This window comes from Vicugna pacos, unplaced genomic scaffold, assembly GCF_048564905.1.
Source record: "Vicugna pacos unplaced genomic scaffold, VicPac4 scaffold_20, whole genome shotgun sequence".
Taxonomy (NCBI): Eukaryota; Metazoa; Chordata; class Mammalia; order Artiodactyla; family Camelidae; genus Vicugna; species Vicugna pacos.
Genome location: NW_027328741.1, coordinates 5,711,392 through 5,732,808, shown reverse-complemented (window position 1 = coordinate 5,732,808; position 21,417 = coordinate 5,711,392). Strand labels below are relative to the sequence as shown.

Below are 21,417 nucleotides of genomic sequence, written 5' to 3'. Positions count from 1 at the left end.
AAACAGGCTGAAAGAGATGGGGGTTGGCTTCGGGTGCACAGTTAATTTAAGTGCCACTGGACCCCTCACTTCTCACTGTCTGAAGGCACCATGATCCTCACAGGGACCCTGCTGTGCTGATAGCCCAGCACCCTGATCAAAGGGCCTCTGCAGGAGTGGGAACCCCTCTGAGTGTGGAGAGTTCCCTCCACTGAAATTCCATGCATCAGCCGGCTCCCGCTCACTCCAGGTTAACATCTCCCCAGCTGTGCAGTCTCCCGAACAGCTTCCCTCCCTGCCAGGCACCCCCGTCCTTACCACCGAGTGTACTGCAGGAATTCAAGCACAGCGATGCCCAAAGCAACATGAGCCCACTGGCTGTACAAACAGCGGACTCCCAGCCCCAACTGGGCTCCATGGGGATAGTAGGTGTCCTCAACTTTCATGTATCTTAGGCAATCTGCTTCTTCAGCTGGAGGCTATAGAGAAAAATAAAAGGTCCAAAACAACGTTCAGTGAGGAATTCCTCCAAGTACCTGACTCCAGATTCTACAACCAGGTGTGCTGGCCGCTCTTACCCCCAGACTTGGGGTGAAGTGATCAACACAACCCCCGGTGGCCCAGCTCCTTGGCTTGGCTGCCCAGAGGGGGCTGGGGGAATAGGTAAGGCCAGGGCACTCAGGAAGAGCACAGAGACCTTGTCTTCACCCCTCCGCACTTGTAAGCCCTTCCCCAAATATCAAGGCATCGGACAGAGAGCAGCCACCACAATAAGGAGATGCTCCCATCTCTTCACTCACTCCTGTCTGTTCACTTACGTGCTGAGCATCCACTGGGTCACAGGACATGACACACAGGATGGCCGATGGAACAGGCTTGGTCCTCCCCCCGGACCCTGTTCAATCTGATGGAAGAATGATCACTCATAAACGGTTTCTCAAAAGGATACATAGACCGAAGACAAACTGCAGAGTGAATCAAATTTTAAAATATATATAAAAATCCCCCAGTCTCCCCGCCTAAGTTTAACAGCATAAAGCAAAATGATCTTGCCTTTGATCACCAAGGAAGTGGTCACCCCCTCTCAGGAGGAAAGGAGAGTTATTCTTTGAGCAGGAAACAGAAGTGCTCCATCGGATTGGACCCGGGCCTCTGCATTCATTGAGCAAATCTGTATAAGCTCCTACTACGTATGGGAATCTAGTAACTAGACCCGTTCCCAAGGCTCTTGGGCTTTATTAGTCAACAAAATAGACACGACTCCTCATTACTGGGGGCTCAGAGTTTTAGCAGAAGAAACAGGCAGCATGTTGGGGGTAGCAAGAGCTTGGGGAATAAAAGAGTAATATGAGCAAACTCAGGTGATGGCAGTGGGTTGGGAGGCAGGCAGGAGGGAATAAGGCAATCCTGGCAAATCTCACGGAGTAATGAACTTGAAGCAGAATAGATCTGGAGGAAGAAGGAAGAGCCGGAGCCAGAGACCCCCAGAGTGAGGGGGAAAGTGTGGGTAGAGGGGCAGAGCACACAGGGTCCTGGAAGCCATTGTGACCACTTTGACTCTTAATGAAATGGTGACCCTTTTAGTAAGTTTTGAGGGGATGAGTGATCTAGTCCAATTTATGCTTTTGTTTAGTTTTTTTGGGGGGGAGAGTAATTTATTTATTTTAATGAAGGCGCTGGGGATTGAACCCAGGATCTCATGCATGCTAAGCATGCGCTTTACCACTGAGCTACACTCACGCCCTCAATGTATGCTTTTAAAGGCTCCCTCTGACTCTGTGTGGATGAGAGATTGTAGAAAAACAAAATGGAAGAGACTATTTGGTGTCCAGGAAGGGGCTGAAGGTGGCTCCTATGAGGGCAGGGAGAAGGGAGTAGGTGGTTAATGAAGACAGAGCAGCCAGAATTTTCTAACAAGCTGGATTTGCTATGTGTGTGTGTAAGAGAAAGAGAGAGAAAGAACATGGTTCCAACATCTGGACCTGGACAATGGGAGGGATGTCCTCTCCATCCACAGGGGATGGGACAAGTTGAGGCTGAGTAGGTGGAAAAGGGCTGGAATCAGCTCAGTTATTCAATGTCATGGTTAAGGGGTCTATTAGATATTGCCACAGAAATGCCTAATAGGTAGAGTAGTCTGGGTTTTTTTTTCTTTCTTTTTAACATTAAAAAATATAATTTAAATGTATTAATTGTATTATGTGAATGAATCTGGAATTTTATTTCATGCCAAGGTATATGTTATATATAGCCAAATGGAAAATATATCAGTAAAGGGGAAAAATGATGGCTTTCACATAAATTGACTGTCCATAATGTAGGTAACATTTCAATAAAACCAGTCCTAAGTGCAAAAACCTCATCTCAGTGTTACATAAAAATAAATGAAAAAGGACTATGTTGAGGTATCATAATTTCATATTATGTAATTGCCCAAAACACACTGTTTAACTATGAGGCTTGTAGAAATAGTATTCGCTTTATTCCCATAAATACAGAAATGCAGAAATGTTCTAAGGTAAAATAAGCATCTTAGTGGAAATAATAGATATCTGAGCATTTTACATGATGTGTATGGACTGATTCAAAATTTGGAAAAGTAATTTACATAGTAGAACATATGTATGAATGTGAAAGCAAGATGAATGAAAGAAAAAGAATATAAGTATTAGGGAGAGAGTTCCAAATGGAAAGGGCAAATCAGGGAGTTTTGGACAAATCAAGAAATTGATGGCATGTCAATTTCCAAGTCTGGTTGCTTCCACCTAAGGTATAACAGACAGATAGAGGAGAGACCCAGGACCCAACTCCAGGGAACATTTGCAGTAAATGTTTGGAAAAAGAGAGGAGACTTTGGCAAAAAGACCAGCCAGTGGGTCAAAAGCAGAGCAATGGGCTGGAGGCCAAGTAAAGCAGGAACACGGGGGAAAAGAGATGGAAGAGCTGGGTCAAATGCTGCCAAAGGGCCACACATGATGAAGACTAAAAACTGACCACTTTATTTAGCAACTTGGGGTTACTGATGGCCTTGACAGAGCAGTTTCCATAGAGCGAGGGCTCAGGGGAAAAGCCAGAGTGGGTGTAAAAGGGGATGGCTCAAGAGAATTGCAGACAGTGAGTTTAAAATACTCCTTAAAGATTTGCTGCAGACACAGGGTGGCAATTGGTGGGGATGGATTATGGTCAAGGAGTGCTGTTTGTTTCTTTTAAGAGGATGGACGTTCATATACTGATAGGAGCCAACTAACAGGAGAATAAAATAGATGAGTTAGTGAAAGAGAGGATGGTTTTGGGAGTGACAACCCAGAGAAGATGGGAGGGATGGGGCCCCGGGGACTTTTGGAGGAACTGGCTTTCGATGTCACCTGTAATAAGAGGTGGGGCAGCGAGAGTGAGGTCACAGACATCAGAAGACAAACGGATGTGCTGGGAGTTGCTGGTGAAGTTTCTCTTCTCTTGGCTTGTTTTCTTGTTCAAAGTAGAATAGTAAACTTACCAGCTGAGGAACAAGGAGGAAGAAAGAGTTACTGGAGCCATGAGCAGAAGATAAGAAAGAGTCTTCAGGGAGAAATGGACAGTGAAAAAGCAGAGGGAGACGGGGGAGTGCACTCCCAGAAAGTTACATTTTATCTTTGACACCCCCAAAAGTGTGATGTGTGATTAACCTTCCTGCTGTCTATGAAATAAAAATTAAGTACTGTTCAGAGGAAATGCTATTTCATTCTAACGGGCTGCGTGTTTCTCAGGAATGCTCATCTTAAACTGCAAACATTACAAAAAATGTTGAAAAGATGAACTTGCATAACTTAAATCCCCTATTTTCTAATAATCTGGTTACTATTTAGTTCCCCTATGAATAACACATAACCAATACTGCCAGGATGGAGGTACATCGATGCTTAAAAGGAAATGAGATCTGTATCCTTTTCCTAAATTCCATGGCTTCCTTAATATCCAGTTCCCCTTGGAATTTAGGAATGTCTGGTATAAGAAGTGAGAAACAGTTTGAGAAAATCCCGGCTCAGAATTACACAGCAAAACCTCAGCTCAGAAGTATATACAGCCGTAAAAAATTTTAGAAGCTAAACTCTGTAACTTCTCTTAAAGAATTTTGCGAACCTTGGCATGCCCAGATGTTTCCAAAGTGGAAAGGAACTCCAATCACTTGCCTGGTACCGGGACCAGAGGCTGGCCAGCCTTTTCTGTAAAAGCAAGAGAGTAGATATTTTCAGTTTTGCAGATCATTTTGTTGTAACCATACAGGTCTGCAATAAGAAAGCTAAGAGCATTGGGAGACAGGGTACAACTGGGTATGCCCACATCCTCCCTTCCACTCAGGGCAGCTTCTCTGTGGTAGGGAGCTTTGCCACAATCACTTGCTTCTTTGTTTCCATTGGTTTCTTTGTTCCCACCTTACTGTTCAAGCTCAGAGCTTCAGGTTGGCCTGGTCCTTCATCATCCATGCTGAGAGAAGGCTGAGCGGGGGTGAGGATCCCCTCCACGTGATGGAGAAGAGAGATTGCTGGGTGGGACACTGTGGTGGCCACCATGACACGAGACAATCATACCTTCTGGGGTGAAAGGGAACAAAGACAAGGGAGGGACACAGCAGTGGGAACCCTAGATCGCCTGCTGGGTTTGCTCTCCCTCCACGGCCACCCTGGGGACCTGGGGAGTGTTGGGCATCAGCTATAGTGATGAGGCTGAAGGAACTCAATATAAAGGACCCTCCATTTCCTCACTAGTTTCCAAACGAAGCCCCTGTAAGTCCACCCTCGGAGTTTCTGGAACTCAGCTGGAAGAATATATGATCAGGCCAGACCCAGAGCCCAAGCCAAACATGACAGGGGTCACGTGGCTCAGTGGTCAGGGTCTCCTTGCAAATCTGCAGAAATCCCTGCTCTGCCTCATTCCTGGGAGAAACCCCAGATCTCCTGCTCTGTCTGTTCTTCTCTTAAGGCTATTGTCCTGGAGGGATGCGGTGTCCTTGAACCTGGCCCTCCAAACGTACATAAGCAGCCTGTTCAATAAAACAAATTATGCACTTTTTCACATTTGCCAGTTTTTTGATTCCAGAAAGGCTGCGGGACTCATTCTCACTGTCTCCTGTGCCCCCACCACTTGGTGGCCCTCTGCTCATGGAAACACAATTTCCCACAACAGCACCCTGCCTTCCAGCTGTTCAGAGAGGAGTGTCCCACAAAGACACAGGTGTTTGTGAGGATCCTGTCCCCCAGCAGAAATCCCAATCCTGGAGCCACGGACAGGGATCTGGCCTCCTGAGCCGCTCAGCTCTAATTCAAAGCTTAAACTAGGGACCCCGAACATTGCTGAATGACATTCTGAGTCACCTGGGCTGGAGGGGCCTGATATTTCTTTCCAGGAATGGATGTAGTGCAGCTTTCATTTTCAGGGCTGACATTGATGATGTATCTATTTCCCTCCACTGCACCACAGGAAGGAGAGTCCCTTCCATCCCACAGCTTGGAAACCCAGCCCAGGGGAGTTCTGAAGTAGTACATCACTGCCAGGTCCAGCATCCCTGCACAGTGGCCTCTGCCCCTGAATGATCCCCTTCCCTGGGCCTTCCCTGCCCCAATACGACCACACCCGAGGCTGTGCCAGATCTCCAGGGCTCTGCGTGTCCAGGGAACACAGGTGGGACCTGAGCCAGGTGTTCCCTGGGCCTCAAGGGGGAGAGGTCTGCCTCTGCATCAGGGGAAGGTGACCCCACATGGCTGGCAGGACACTGTCACTAAGGACCTCCGGGAGCCCTGGGAGCAGTTTCCCAGCAGGTGTTAGCAGCCATTATCAGGAGGACAGGCCCTTCTTTGGGTAGACCATCCCACTGTGCTGGGCCCACGTGCTGACAACAGAAATCTACATGCCCCCAGGAAACCCCAGGTAGCCTCACAACTTGGTCACTTGGTGGCCTGGGTACAATGGGCTTATTGGCCATCCCATGAGGGTGGTCCTGGCAGGCATGGTCTCCAGGTGCTCACGGTAAGAAATCCCCCTGGGTTTCTGTGATCACAGAGCCCACACCAGAAGATTCTAGTCCTGCAGTGACCCCCACAGCAGTCAGCTCCCCTGTGCATGTACAGGGACAAATGACAGAAATTTATTTCCAGGAACCATGATGAACAAGTGGGTGGGATTCCATACTAAGTTCAGGATCCTGGTAACTCTACACCCCAAAAAGCATCAATGAGAAATGTGTGTATTGGGATATCTGTGCCCCTTGAAGAGCTGTTCCTGAGGGGTCTTGGGACCCTCCAGCCCCTCTCAAGGTTCTCAGAGCCTGGGTCTAAATTTCTATCTCCATCCTGTGTCTCGTGGTCATGGGTCAATTTATTACATGACTTGGCATGTTCTTAGTGCTTGTCCTCCACGCCTGCACTGGACTCCCAAGATGTTCCCACTGACCCTTGGCTCCCTGTGTGTGTCAGGGGCCCTAAGACTGACCCCTTAACTCTCCTCCTCTGCCCCAACCCCTGGGTCCACCACTAGGTGGACTGGGAGGTGTTTGTAAATGAGTCTTACACGAGGACATGAGTGAACAAAGCAGGGCCCCACTCCTAGAAAGCACACCTGCTCCCTCCTCTGAAGAGGACCCCACAGCCCCACAGTGCCTCCCAGGGGTCTACTCAGGACACAGTCCCCCAGTTCTGGGCAAGGCATCTCCCTGGAATCCTTGTTTCCAGGAAGAGTTTCTCTGTCCTTCTTCAGAGTTTAGAGTTGTTCCCATGTCCCTGACCACCAGGGTGCCCAGCAAGGACCCTTCAGTGACTTGGAGAGAGAAGGAAGATATGTGGCCACAGGTCTCACAGGACACACCTGCTGGGACCCCAGGCCAAAGGGCCGTCCTCCTCCCTTCTCAGGTGTGGATCTCATGGTAACTTTTTGCAGTGGGCCCAAATGGGGAGTGGGTCCCAAAGAAGATCATGGGGCTCTCTGGGCAGGGAAGGCTTGGGCCAGGCGGCCTTTCCTGGTTTCCATGCTGGGCCACTCTGAAAACCCCCAGTTCCTCTGGCTGTGGATGGAGGCCTCTAAAACCTCAGGGTGGGGCCCTTTCTCTTAGCCTCCACTGCCTCCAAAACCATGCTGGCGCTGGCGTGGGGAAAGAGCTTTCTTGCCCTCTCGTGGCTAAGTTGCCACAGGTGGATGCTGCGGGGAGCTGGATAGAGAGGTCGCACTTGCTCAGATGTGAGTGGTTAGGCAACGTGACACCCTGTCAACTAGCCTTAAACATTGGAAAAAGGACTTTCCCGGGAAGGCTGGAAGTTACTTTTAGTAATTTGTCTAAAGATTTCTTTTTCTTCGCTTATATACTCATAAAACCTCTCCCAGGTCAGTCCTGTTAAGGACCATTATCCAGGGATCAATCAGGAAATGCAGGAGGAGAGGGGTGGGGGTGGGGGAGAGGGGAGGGGAGATCAGAGCCCATGGAGAGGAGATGCCCCTACCAGGGCTACACGCTGGGCAGTGGCTGTTGGCATCCAGCTCTCCTGTTCTCAGGCCCATTTCATCTGCGGGGTGATTCCAAAAGAAACAATGGTGGAAGGGCCATGGAGAACACCTAGACCTCCCAGAATGGACAGAGGGAACAGAGTCACCATGCTGGCCCTGGGCTTGGAGCCAGACCTGCAGTGGAGACCACAGGTCTTCTGAGAAGCCAGCTTCAAAATAAAGGCAGTATGTTCTGGAATACCCAGTTCGAGCGAGTGCTTCATCATGGACATGAAATTTACATAGTTCTTCTCACCATGAAACTCTGTGTTCCCAACACGCTACATGAATGACAGCTTCAACACACATTCATTTCTGAGATGTGAACAAGTGTAGAGCCGCTCTTTCATCCAGCATAATGGGCATGGTTACACCTAGGAACGCTTACCAAGATTTCTCAGCAAGAGCCAGTTTCGAAATAAAGGCACTTTGCGCAGGAAAACCCTGTTGGAGCGAGGGCTTCCCCATATACATGTAAGTTACATAGTTCCCCTCACTATCAAACTATGTGTTCCCAACATGCTACATGCATGAAGGCTTCGACAGTTCTAAGACGTTAGCATGTGGAGAGCCGCTCTTTCATCTAGCATAAAAGGCAAGGTTACACCCAGGAAGACTTAACCAGATTTCTCAGCTGGTTCCTTCACCCAGATTCAAAATAAAGGCAGTTTGTGCTGGAAAAGCCTGTTGGAGCATGTTCAGAGCTGTTTTGGGCTCTGTCCCAGCTGGAGGGTGCAAACCCCAACCTCCAGAAAGAGGGGCCAGGTCCCCCACCCGCCAGATGGTGTTGCCTTTGTTGGGGAACAGTGATCTTTGGTTGTGAGATGTTTTGCAGCTCTCTCTAAAAACTGCTTTGACTTAAGTTTGCATCCAAGTCACCAGTTCCAGGGCAACAGAAAAAGCATACCCTACATCCCTTTGAACGCAAATTATCCCAAAAGAGCAAATATTTGCCCATGAAAATACCAGCTGCTCTTCTAAGGTCCCCTAAATACCCAGCAGTGTGGGTGGTGCACTCTTGATCAGGGACAGGAGGAGAGGGACCAGCAGTACTCCGGCAGGCTTGGCCCGGTGTGGAAGCTGTGCTGTGGGTGCGTGGTGGGGAGGTCCCTGCAGGGAATCCTGTTTGAGGGGCCTCTGTACACGCCTGCATTATGGTCTGAGGTTTCATACAAAGGCTCCAGGCATCCTAACTGGTCAGATACAGCCCCCACCCTCGGGCTGGAGCCACCAGGAGCTCAGTACTTGTAACAGGGACAGTGCCCGGTGTGGACAGAGGTCATGGGACACTCCGGGTGCAGGGGCGGTGGTGCTGGGGAAGGCAGGGGATGCAGTGAATGATGGAGGGAACAGGGTCCCTTGCTCGGGGTGAGAGTTCTTGGGGAGATCACAGAGTATGACACACACCATCCCCACCGCATACCACAAACTCCTAGCCCAGCCAACACAGGGGCCGCTCTGCACCCTCTCACCGTGGCTCTCCTGTGAGACCGCACCCAACCCGGCATCTGGCACCCCTGCCTTACCTCCCCTCTTGGGACAGACACTGTCTTCTTGGATACTGCCCAGCAGCGCGAATTCAAGGCCGGCAGCGGGCCTGGTGGATCTGCACTTCAGGTGCCCTACCTGGCCAGCCGTGCATGCCTGGGCTCAGTTCTCTATCTTGCCCACCGGCAGCCTGGGTTCACGTCCGGTGCAAGTGGAGGCCAAGGAGCCCAGGCTGAGCCCTGCACACAGACAGGTCAGGGTGCCCCCGCCCCGCTGCCCTGCTGCCCCGTCCACTGGTGGCAGCACCGCCCCAGCCTTCGGCCACCTGCAGGTGACGACTTCCGTGCGGCACCATCCACCCGGCCCCGCCCAGCTGTCCCATAAGCCTACCCCCACCCCCGTCCTGGCCGCGCCCTGGCTCCCATTGTCTCCGCAAATTCTGTCCTCGCACATCTAGCCTCGGGAGGATGCACGACACAAACGCTAAGGGACGGCCCCGCGGCGTTGCCATGGCTACAGGCGCCGTGCTGCATGTGGGCTGGCCTCCGCTTCTGGGGTGGGCAGCGGGCTCCAGAAATGCGTAGCTGCCAGGGACTGTGGCGGTGCTTGCTGCTGGGGAAGGTGGCTTGCTCGGCCGGGCGACTAATTCTGGCCTGGTCAGTCGGCGGCCGACTTCCTGTCTGGGGCGGCATCCCACAGGCGGTAAACGACTATCCACTCCGTTGGCGGGGCCGGTGGACATGAACTGGGGTGGGATCGGGGTTGGGGTGGTGGCCGGGGAGGGGCTGTGGTGCCGGGGAGCAGGTTGGGGAGGGGGGACAGGGCTGGGGCCCAGCCTCAGGCTTTCCTCCCCCTCAGGCCCAAGGGCTGGGGCCACGAGTCTGGGTCACCCTGGGTGGCCCCGGCCTCCCAGAACCCCCGGGAAGGACAGGGGGAGGACCCCTCTTAGATGAAGTGGGGCCTTACCCGGGTTTTGAAGAGCCCCAGAATCAGATGTTGGAATGGGGTGGTTTATCAGCCTTGTTTATCTGCAGGGAAATTTCAGTTCCATCCAGATGTTGGTTCCTTCAGTCAACCTCAGGAATTAGACACAAGGGTCAGTGCCGATTAGCAGTTATCTAGGGCTTGACTCAAAATCCAAAATCGACTGTGCATGGTGTAGAGATGGTAGATGGGACCCTCCCTCTTGAAGTTAGCAGTCTTCTGGGATTAGAGACCCCAGTTGAGGATTACATCCTCATCTGCAATAATGGATGTTGTGAGAAACACACAGAGAAGGGAGGGGTGTGGTGGCGGTAACTCATTAAAAAGTCCAGGACCCTTGCCTGGCTCTTGTGTAGAAGAGTCTCGCCTAGGGTAGGGCAGCAGTTATCAAAATGTATCCAAGGCCCCTGAGGTGCAAGACCATTTTCATAGGAAGACTGGGATGTCACCTGCCTTTTGCATACTCTTGCTGTCCCGAGTTCCTGTGGGGTTTTCCAGGGAAAACCTGGCCTGTGATATCACAAAACAGGGAATGCAGAGGCAGATAGGAGAATTCAGCTCTCACCAGTACAAAAGAGATTTTCACAAACTAAAATCACTGCTATACTTCTCACTGATTTTTGTTTTGAAAAATAGACTAATTTTTTGTTTAAGTGTATTAATGGTAACATATAGTAGATTGTTAATATTTTTAAGTGAATTCATATGCTTTTTCTAAATTCTTATTTAACTTCTAACACAGGACCTATTGATAAATTTAACTCACATGAATAGCAGCCTTTTGGAGTGCTCAGTAATTGTTAAGAGTGTATAGGGTTCTGTAGAACAAGAAGTTTGAGTGTCCCTGGAGAATGTGTGCTCAGGTGCTAGTCAGGTGCTTAGTGGTGTTAGATGGATGCCAAGATGTCTTCCGCAACTTCTCCCGGACTAGAAGTAATTGGCCACATGGAGATGGGTGGGCAGTGCCTCCACTTTACAAACCAGAAGCTGCTGAATGTGTCTGGAGTCTAGGCCATGGACTGTGCAGGGATTCCTGTTCAATCTGTTCTATCTAAGCTGGGATTCCTGTGCAGAGGCCTGGTCCTGAAGACCCGCTCTCCTTTGCTCCCTGCCAGGTACCTTCTGTGTGAAGTCAACCCTCCAGAGGACTTCAGCCTCCATAGGAACATCTGCATCCACGTTGCCTTCCTCCTGAAGACCCTGCTGAAGATGTAGGAGTCAGTACTGTTGCTACCCTCTTGGGGCCACCTGTACTGCTGGCAGAGCCCCAACATCAAACAGGTCTGAATTCTGTGGTCCGACTTCTTTGATCTCCCAAGTCTGAACAGAAATACCCCTGACATTGATTATAAGCAGTTCATTGCAGGTGAGGTGGTGGGCATTTAACTCGGGCCAGGTGGTCGTTGTTCTGGCACCGATCTGAACATCAGGCCACCTTACTTTGGGCTTGTTGGTCTGGTTAGGGGCCTTGCTCATGTTTCCCACACTGCAGGTGAATCTGGTCTTTCCATAGTTTTTCTCAGGTAATCGATTTGAAGTGTATGAGCTCCATGTTCCCTCACATCTGAAAACCCTGGCCTCCTAGTGAGATGGAGCGGTGACAAGGAGGCCATTGCCACAGAGGCCTTGTCCCAGCAGGACTCACTCCCTGTTCAGCCAGGGCCATTCTTACCTGTAGGAAAACACGATGTGTGTGCAGCATGGGCCACGTGCTGGAGAAGATATGTAACTGCCCATCCAGTACAATTTGGTCCTTCTCAAGCTTCCCATTTTAAGTTTTGTAAGAGGGAAGAGTTGAAGATTTTCTTTGAATAAAGGTATTTAGAGCTTATCATTTTTTTAAATTGAAATGTGGTTTATTTACAATGTTTTTTAGTTTCAGATATAAAGCTCTTTTGTTAGTTTCAGGTATACAACATAGTGATTCATTTGTACATATACATAGTCTATTCTTTTTCAGTTTCTTTTCCATTATAGGTTGCAACATACTGAATATTGTTCCCTGTGTTCTACAGTGAATCCTTGTTGTTTGTCTGTTTTACATATAGTAATTTGTATCTGTTAATCCCACATTCCTAAGTTTGTTTTCTAAGTATGTGAGTCTGTTTTTGTTTTATAAATAAGTTCATTTGTATCATTTTTTAAAATTCCACATAAAAATGATATCATATGATGCTTGTCTTTGGCTTATTTCACTTAGTGTGATAATCTCCAGGTCCATCCATTTTGCTGTAAATGTCATTATTTCCTTCTTTGTTATGACTGAGTAATATTCTGTTATATCTAAATACCACGTCTTTATCCAGTCATCTGTCAGTGGACGTTTAGGTTGCTTCTATGTCTTGGCCATTGCAAACAGTGCTGCTGTGAACATTGGGGTGCAGGTATCTTTTGTAATGAAGGTTCCCTCTGGATATATGCCCAGGAGTGGGATTGCTGGATCAAGTGATGTCTTTTTTTTTTTTTTTTGGCTTTTGAGGAATCTCCATACTGTTTGCCACAGTGGCTGCACCAAACTACATTCGCACCAACAATGTAGGAGGGTTTCCTTTTCTCCACAGCCTTCCCAGCATTTATGGTTTATGGACTTTTGAATGATGGCCATTCTGACTGGTGTGAGATGATAACTTATTGTAGTTTTGAGCTGCATTTCTCTGATAATTGAGTGATACTGAGCATTTTTTTTATATGCCTATTTGCCATTTGTGTGTCTTCATTGGAGAATTGCTTGTTTAGTTGTTCTGCCCATTTTTGGATTTGGTTGTTTATTTTTTTCTTATTAAGTTGTATGAACTATTTATATAGTCTAGAAATTAAGCCATGTTCAGTCTCACCTTTTGCAAATATTTTCTCCCATTCCATATGTTGTCTTTTTGTTTTGCGTATGGTTTCTATTGCTGTGCAAACGTTTATAAGTTTAATTATGTCTCATTTGTTTATTTTGGCTTTTATTCCTGTTGCTTGGGTTGCTTAGATTGCCCTAGGAAAACACTGGTGAGATGTATGTCAAATAATGTTTTGCCAGTGTTTTCTTGTGAGAAGTTTATAGTGTCTTGTCTAATGTTTAAGTCTTTAAACCATTTTGAGTTTGTTTCTTTTTGGGTTTTTGTGATTCTATTGTATGCTTTTGATTTGTGGTTACCTTATTTTTGAACTATATCAACCCATTACTATATCTATTTCCTTTAGACTGATAATCACGTAGTTTCCAACACATCCTAAGCATAATGAAGAAAAATAAGAAAGAAAAAAATCTATATTTTCTTGCTCCCCTCTCCCATTCCCACCTTTTTTATTTTGATGTCCTTTTTCTTTTTTATATCTTCATGTTTAATCTCTTGTAACTCGTTATTGCAATTCCAACTATGGTTTTCCTGTTTCTATAGCATCCTGCTTCTTTCTGTTTTGAGTAGAACCTTTTAATGTCTCTGTTAGGTTCAATATTGCTGAGTTACCTCCCCTCCCCCTCCCCCACACATGCCTCTGAATCCTCAGTCCAGGAAAGCCAAACCATTCTAGCCTTCATCGGTTCTGCGAAAGCAATCTTCAGAGTGGGAAAAAAATTTAAAAATCATATTCTGTGTGTTGCTTTCTACTCTTGACCAGAGATGAGAAACATCTGAAGGTGGAGGAAAAAAGGTGGAGGTGGGGAACACAAAGTCTTTTCTCCTTATGCTACTGAAGAAATGATTGCTTTGGTAATTAATGATGATGCCCTTTAAATTGTTGAGGTCGAGATTCCACAGCTTCAGCGCCTGTGAATAACCAGACGGGAGAAAGCTACCCAGGGCCCCTGCAGTGGGAAAGGCAGCCCCTCTGAGCACCTGTTGTTCTGTATTCTTCCTGCCTCCACACGGTTTCGCTAGGCACTGCGTAGGACATTGCAGGTACCCGAGGTGGAGGACGGGGAGACCCCTGCTGGGTGGTGAGCCACAGGAGCCCTCACTTGAAGGGCAAAGTGAAGAGTAGTGGGGCGGTCATAGAAACAGAGGATGGTTGAGACCCAGGATGGTGTTCTGGAGTCCAACAGGCGAGTCTGGCAGGGCAGATGGGGCCCTGAGACATGGGCAGTCCTTGAGGGATCTAAAGCAAAGATAGGAACCGAGACTGGATTCATGTGGGGGTACGGCATCCCATGGAGGCAGCGGGGCAGTGCAGCGAGCCCAGGGGGAACGGGCACTTCCCCAAATCTGGGTTGACAGGTCATAACCAACTCACTGGGGACCAAGAGTCACTGAGTTATTTTTAACTTTTTGTCCCTCTTCCTGGAAAAGAAACTGCTGTCTGTTGAATAACCTGTGTCGTTAGTGAGAATTAAAGACATGAAGCAAGATTGCCTCAAAAGTCATCCATTGTGTACTTGTTAATAAGGGTCAAATGCAAACTTGAATAGATGAAATGAAACATTCATCATAGGATTTTAAAATCCTTTAAAATAAAAATTCTTGCTACATTTGTTCTTCATTTCAGGGTTCAGTTGGTGATAATAATAGCAACCAAATCAACAGCAAACCCTTACAGAACTCTGTCCTTCTGTTCCAGGAACCCTGTGTTCACCACAAACCAATGAGTTGGCACCACTATGAGTTCCACTTTACAGGTAAGGGTATTCATTAATCACACGGCTAGTAAATGGCAGAGTTTGGACTTGAACCCAAGCTGTCTGGCCCCAGAGTCCCCTCTGAGCCCCTTCACTGCAGCTCATCACTTGGCATGCCCGACACAGTCCTGCATTTAAGAGCAGCGTGTCCTTGCCCAAGGCTGCTTCACCGCTTGGTCTCTGTTTCCTCATCTGTAGAATGGGGGTGTGGGCAGTGAACTCTGTGAGCTCAGTGGTCACTTCTTCCAGCTCTGATATTCTATTGCTTTGAGTTGGTTAGTAAGTATCCGAGACCCTACATGGCCCACACATGGGCTGGCAATTTGCTAGGCCCTGGGTTACAGAGAAAAGGAAGATCAACCTGTTTCCCCAAGGAGCCTGTGTCCCTCCACGGGGAACAGCTGCGAGGCCCAGGCTCCATCGCTGGCAGTCGGGTGCTGAGCAGGAATGTCTGACAGGAGAAAATGGAGGCAGAGCCCCTCCAGGAACAGTGGTTGCCACACAGCTCTCAGGAGCGGGAGCCTCTGTCCAGGCTGCAGAGAGGGGAGTCCTCATGAGGACAGTAGCCCCCCCCAACATAAGCCCTCAGTACAAAGATCCAGCCATCCCCGCAGTGTCACCATGGAGCCAGTCCATCTCATCACCGTGCCTCTGTGCTCCTGGGGCTTCTTTTCCCCCTACACCCAGAAAACTCTTCTTCCTCTCTGAGTGTCCGCTCACTTCACCCATGGTCCCTGCTTCCTGGGCAACTATCTCTGGAGTTGACGCTTTGCCCCCTCACACCCTCCCGTTTGATCAGGAGGCTGGGTTGACCTCCTTGTGCTCACTTTCCACCTTCAGATCATTGCTCCTCCTCTCTTGGGAGCACCTGGAAAAACTCAGATCCTTTCCTAGCAGTGCCTGCCACCCTGGCGTCCCTGCTCAACTGCCTCAGTCAGAAGCACCTGGACCACCAGCTCTGTATTGCCTCACCTCCTACCAGCAAGACTTCAAAGTTGATTCTCCCTCCACCACCCAGTATGGTCATTGTAGGGTCTTCTCCGTCAGCCTGAGCCAGCCACCATCCATTCACCCTGCCCCTGGGCTCATACTTGGGAGTGTCTCCACCCCATTTCCAGCCTCTCTCCTTTAAGTGCCCACTTCTAGCCATCCAGCTGCTTCTCCACCAGCCTCCCAGGCCCTTCTTTACCCTCACTGGGGCATCAAGCACTGACTCCTCTGCTTTCCTGTCTGTCCACGTTCCTCTTACTTCCACTTCCCCACCTTCCATCTCTGCATCCACAGTCAGCACTCTCTTTATGATGAACAAAACTCCCTTGACCCTTGATCTTTTCAGTTCCTCACCAGGACGATTTCCATCTCGGCTCACCCAGCTCTATTTGTTCTGAGCCTGCAGGCAGCAGACTCTCCCAGCACAGATTTCTAAGACTATAAATCAATGCCCACCATGTTGCCACTGCCAGGCAATCCTCCAGGATTTCTCTAGTGAGCACTTTTCCCCACTTATCACTCAGTGGTGTCAACATTCTCTGCTCTCTGCACATCTCTAAGCTTCGATCTGTCTCTTCCCTGACTCCCAGCAGATGGCCTTGTCTCCTGCTTCAGAGAGAATGACATGTTACTGGAAAGGAACTCGCTCACCTGCAGCAAATCTGCTCACCTCACCTTTTATCTGTCCCTCTCCCACCTGGACTCTAGCTGTAATTGTTCTTAAATTGGTGAGCTTAGTTTACATATATACACAGTTAAGAGCATAGCACACTATAGGCTGCCTTCTAGGGCTTACTTTTTCAATTTAACATAGAGTGTATGATTCATCCATTTCATTGCATGTACCTGCAGTTCATTTGTTTTAACTGATCTTAAATGTTGTGTGTGTGAAAATAACACAAGAGAAGGGTAAGCCAGGATTCAGAATGCTGGTTACTTCCTGTGAGAAGAGGCCAAGAGCAGGATAGGGAAAGAGGACACAGTTTGTCACTGTCAATAGTCCTGTTCTGATACTGGGTGATACGTTCACAACTGTTTCTTATAATATTAATTTAAATACAGAAATCCCTCTGACAGGGACCTAAGATGAGATTGTGTCATGAACCAAGACATACAATGGGTAATATTACATCATTATTGTTATGTAATCTTGTTATAAAATATATTAATCATAATCTTACATTATGTGTTATGTGTTATATATTATATAGATGCATGAATTATATATTATGTATATGAACACCTACATATATATTATATACTATCTGCTAATAAACAGAACATAATATGCTAGTATATCTACTATTATGTATTATTTAATAAATAATAACATACTCTATCCTGTTATATGACATGGCACATAATCTTTAATAAAATAAGAAATCTGTCACTATATATAATAGTAATTAATAAAATTAAATAAAAACGCCCGCAGCTTTTAATGCCAACACCGCTCCAGCTGTCACTGTCTTTTCTCTTCCCTTTCATGGTCGAGGTCCTCACAGTGCTATCCGTTCCCCCTTTCATCTCCTTATCCTGAACCTTCTTCCTCCTCCCATCCCATGCTGCCTTCTGCCCCATGGTCCCTGTAGTCACCAGCGGCCTCTGGGGCACTGATTTCCGGGCATGGTCTCAGGCCCCAGCTCATCTGCCTGTCTGCCGCCTCTGCCACCACTGGTGGGGCGGGCTGGGGGTCAGAGTGCACCTCTTTTCCTGGAAGAGAACACAGCACAGACTCAGTGATCAGCAGCAGGTGTGGCCAGGACCTGCAGGACTGATGGGAGAGCCAGGCTGTCTGCATCCAGACCTGGGGCACTTGGGGTGTGAAGAAGCCCAGTCCTCACTCTCCCTGAAGTGAGGAAAACACCCTCAGGTGAGTTAAAGTGCTTATGACCCAGGTCTGTAGGCTGGAAAGGACAAACGGGCCCCTAAGGGGAGGGTACTTGATTTTCCAGTCCCCACCAAGGCCCTAAGGGCTGGCGGGGAACCAGGCTGGACACTCCTCTGGACCCAGTGCCCCCTCGGGGGTGGGGCCTTCGGAAACAAGCAAAAAGCCCTCAGTCTGTGGGGTGAATGGGGCAGTCAGGGAGCATCCCTGCAGCGAGTCAATTGACGTCAGGGCCTGTGGGATCCGTTTTTATGGCCACATTGAGCCTCAGCAGAAGCCACAGCAGGAATGGATTCCTGTCTCTCCAGCTGTCATCCTCATGTCTGATTGCCAGGATTCAGAACCAATCCCTGGGGTGCTAGGACAGTTATAGACAGAGGCGGCTGGGGGAGGCCTCAAGAGGGAAGTACTGGCCTTCCTGCCAACATGATTACATGAAGATCAAACAATCCATCGATGGGAAGAAAATAAGAACCATGGTCACATCTGGACCCCAAGCTTAGACGTGGTGCATGGGTGACATTTATCGACATTCAAGCGAGGTTCTGGCCAGAGCTAGAGGCCAGGGTAGCAAGCCGAGAGTGGCACTAAGGAGCATCTTGGTGCAGAGGCTGGACTGAGAGCCTGCAGACTCCTCCCAGTAGGAGCCTCAGTGTTTGGGAGGTGGCTCACATGCCTCCTTCGTGTCCCCAGCAAGTGATTCCACCTGTGGAAAATCAGCTGTAATCCTGAGCCGGGTCAGCACTGGGTGATGTGATAAAGGCTCCTACAAGAAGGGGCACCAGATGAACAGTGAACCAACCAACAGGCTGATGATTTCCCCGCCTGTGTTTATCGTGCTTTCATAGCCAAGAATGAGGAGAAAGCTGAATGGCTCATCAGGAAGATTCTAACAACTTGAGAGGGTTCTGTGTCTCACTGCATTTCAGTGTCACCTGGAGGAATTCAGGCAATGTTTAGACCCAGGGGAGGCTAACGGCCTCTCGGGTCCTCATCAACCTGGCAAACCCACCAGCCCTCTATGGCCAGACCTTGGCAAGTGCCTTCCCTTGTTATAACAAAACCCTTCCCACTCACACCTGTGGTGAGCTTTTGTTTTTTAATTAATGGGAAGATATCTTACAGTCTCCTCAGGCCTTTCCTTAGGGCTTCTCCCCTTAGACCCTGGCAAGGGGGCCCACTGCCCTGGGTCCTGAACTACAGAGGGTCCCCCTGGTCCTGACACTTCCTCTGGCCATGCCTTCCATGGGGTGGTGTCAGCAGGGCCAAGGGGACACGGTCATTGGCTCCATCCCATGCTCTGGAAACCCAGGACCCCGAATGCCCTGCCTCAGCAGTCCCTGACCCATTTCTAGTGCGTGCACCAGCTCTCTCCAGATTTCAGATTCCCAGGACTCACAGAGAGGCCAAAGGGCGGCTGTTTGCATGGAGGGTATGAGCAGAGCCCGGATGTGAGGTCTGAGTGTCACCCTGTGCACATCCAAGGCCCCTTGTGGCAAGGGATGGATCCAGCATTGGGAAGAAAAGGGTCAGGCTAGTGATCAGAGACTGGGAATCAGCTTTCCCCACATGCTCAGCTTCTTTGTCGGATTCCCCTGTGTCTGGGAATTCTGAATTTGAACCTGGCAGTCCCCCTTTTAATGAATGTATATTTGTAAAGGCAGGAGTTTAGAACCTGCTGCACTTAAAATGTTTACATGTATAGGATGTGAGCTCCCAGGTATGCTCTGGCCCTGCACTTCCAAAGGTCCAGAGCAGTTATGTTGGCTCTTCTGAGACTGTAAGTGGCAAAGACCGTCTCCAGAGAGGAGGGGCTCCTGCTTCACGCTCCGAAGTCAGGATCTTCTGAGTGGATAAAACAATGGACACTGAGACCCTCAATTGTATATTGATTTAGAATAACGCCAAAGTATGTATGATGTGTGCGGGCGCATGCGAGCACCTGGGCACGGGTGTGGTACATGAGTGTGACTGTGTGTGCACGCATGTGCGCCTGGGAATGTATGTGGTTCTCTATGTTATGTGTGTGTGTGTATGGTATGTGTGTGTGTCTGTGCATGGGGACGTATGTGGAGCAAAGCCAGTGTGCCTGCACGTGTGTTTGTGTGTACGTGCATGCATTAGTTTTAATAGTAGAAGCTGTCCTTTAGAATTATGAAGTAGTAAAAATTGTATGATGTCCTTAGCTGTATAATTCAAAATTAAAATAATCTTCAATCACCAGAAATTTAGTCCCCATCAAATTCTGATTTTTTATTCCATATTGATTATGTCTTCATTTTACTGATGAGGAAACTGTAGCTTAGAGATGTTAACTAACTCAACCAAGGGCATGAAGCACACGAGCCCAGGACCAGGACACAGTCCAAGCCGCGCTGCTCCAGAGGCCTGGAGCCCTGCTCACGTTCACGCGTGGACTCTTGGTGGGGGAACAGAATCTGATGGGCTGTGGCCAGCATGTACGCTGCCCAAGCCGCAGATTCGGGAAACTGGGAGGAGAGTACCAGACAGCAGACAAGATTGAAAGGCTGCTCAGAAAACAGATAGATTTCTAGGTCTTGGATGAGGAAGGAGTCTCACTGCACATCCTTGATCCCTTTGCTGGTGCCTAAAAGGGACCAAGGCCAATGAGAGCACTTCTGGGAGCTGCCTGCCAAAACCTGGAAAAGGACTGCTTAGGACTGGCTCTGCAGTAGGAGCAGAGGAAGGAAATGTCGCCTCCTGGTGGACATTCTTGGTGATGGCAGTAGGAGGCCTAGCAGCCTTATAATGGAGGTGGCAGGACAGGGTCCTAGTGGAGGATATTTTTCACGTGGTATAAAAATCATTGCTTCATATATTGTATTCAATTCGTGGTTTATTTTAGGATGGTAAATATTGTCTCTGTTACGCCACATTAGCTGGATTGATTACATTTTTATTGTTAATTTTCTCTTCAATGATTTGGAAGCTATATTGCCTTTTAATGAAAATTCTCTCTAAACTTTATAAATCATCTCTAAGTTCATAACTTTATATGTAATTTGACCAGTATTTCTTTAACAGTGTCAAAAATGAAATATTCTATTACATCCTGTTCCTCAATAATGATAAATTTAGCATATTTTACCTCTTTGCTGTTCCAGATTGTGTGTGTGTGTGTGTGTGTGTTCTCCAGTTACTACTTCTCAGACAGTTGCTTTCAGTTTGTTATGTTAACAATGAAAATATAGGTATAAACTTCTTGGATTTCATTGCTCACTACCACTATTTAATCCCATGTCTTTCCCACTTCTGAGTTATTTTCTTATAGGGGTTTTCAAATCAACTGGACACATGATTGGCTAAGTTTTTTCAAGCAGTGGACTTGGAACCCTTACATGTCTATTTGCAGCTTTATGTTCTCCTCCTCAAAAACTCTCAGCGTGTTATTGATGGCCCAAGCCTTGTTTTAAAATATGGCATTGTTTTTCATCACCAAAAATGAAAAAACTTTTCTTGATTTAAAGTGCTGTCTTTTTATGACTGGCTAATCTTGTCTGGTGAATAAAAATTTCCTTAACCTTCCTCCTTCTTTTCACCATAACTCGGATTCATTGAGATACATATTTTTACCATTTCTCAGATGGGCTTCCACTTTGACTTCCACTTTAAACCATCACCCCACTCTTTTTCTCCATGCTTATTCCTGAATAAGTGAGTTCTCTATCGGATTAAAGATGGTTCCAGTCAGAGATGTGTGGCTCCCTGTCCGAAGGTCCAAAGGAAAAGGAAAGGAAAGATTCCCGTTTCTGGTGGTTACATTTTGTCAGTTTAGAGATCTAGTTATCTGTGTGGCTGCGGTGGAATCTGCAATATCTTGGCTCAGAGTTTCCTTTTTCTGGCTTACTAGGGGAACCGCATTAGCTGGGGTCATGGCGCTGTGGCCGTTGTCAGGATCCCGGGGCTGAGGCAGCCCCTCTCCCCCCTTGTTATTTTGATCTTGCAAACTGGGTCCCAG

The 21,417-nt window shown here is 48.1% G+C and overlaps 1 long non-coding RNA gene across 1 annotated transcript; it reads right to left on the bottom strand.

The window, feature by feature from the left end:
* Positions 1 to 297: 297 nt before the first annotated feature.
* LOC140693692 (uncharacterized) lies at positions 298 to 3,472 on the bottom strand. Its single transcript, XR_012069396.1, has 3 exons — positions 3,345 to 3,472; positions 798 to 883; positions 298 to 458 (listed from the first exon to the last, which is right to left on the bottom strand). It is a non-coding gene; the product is annotated as an uncharacterized lncRNA (long non-coding RNA).
* Positions 3,473 to 21,417: the final 17,945 nt, after the last annotated feature.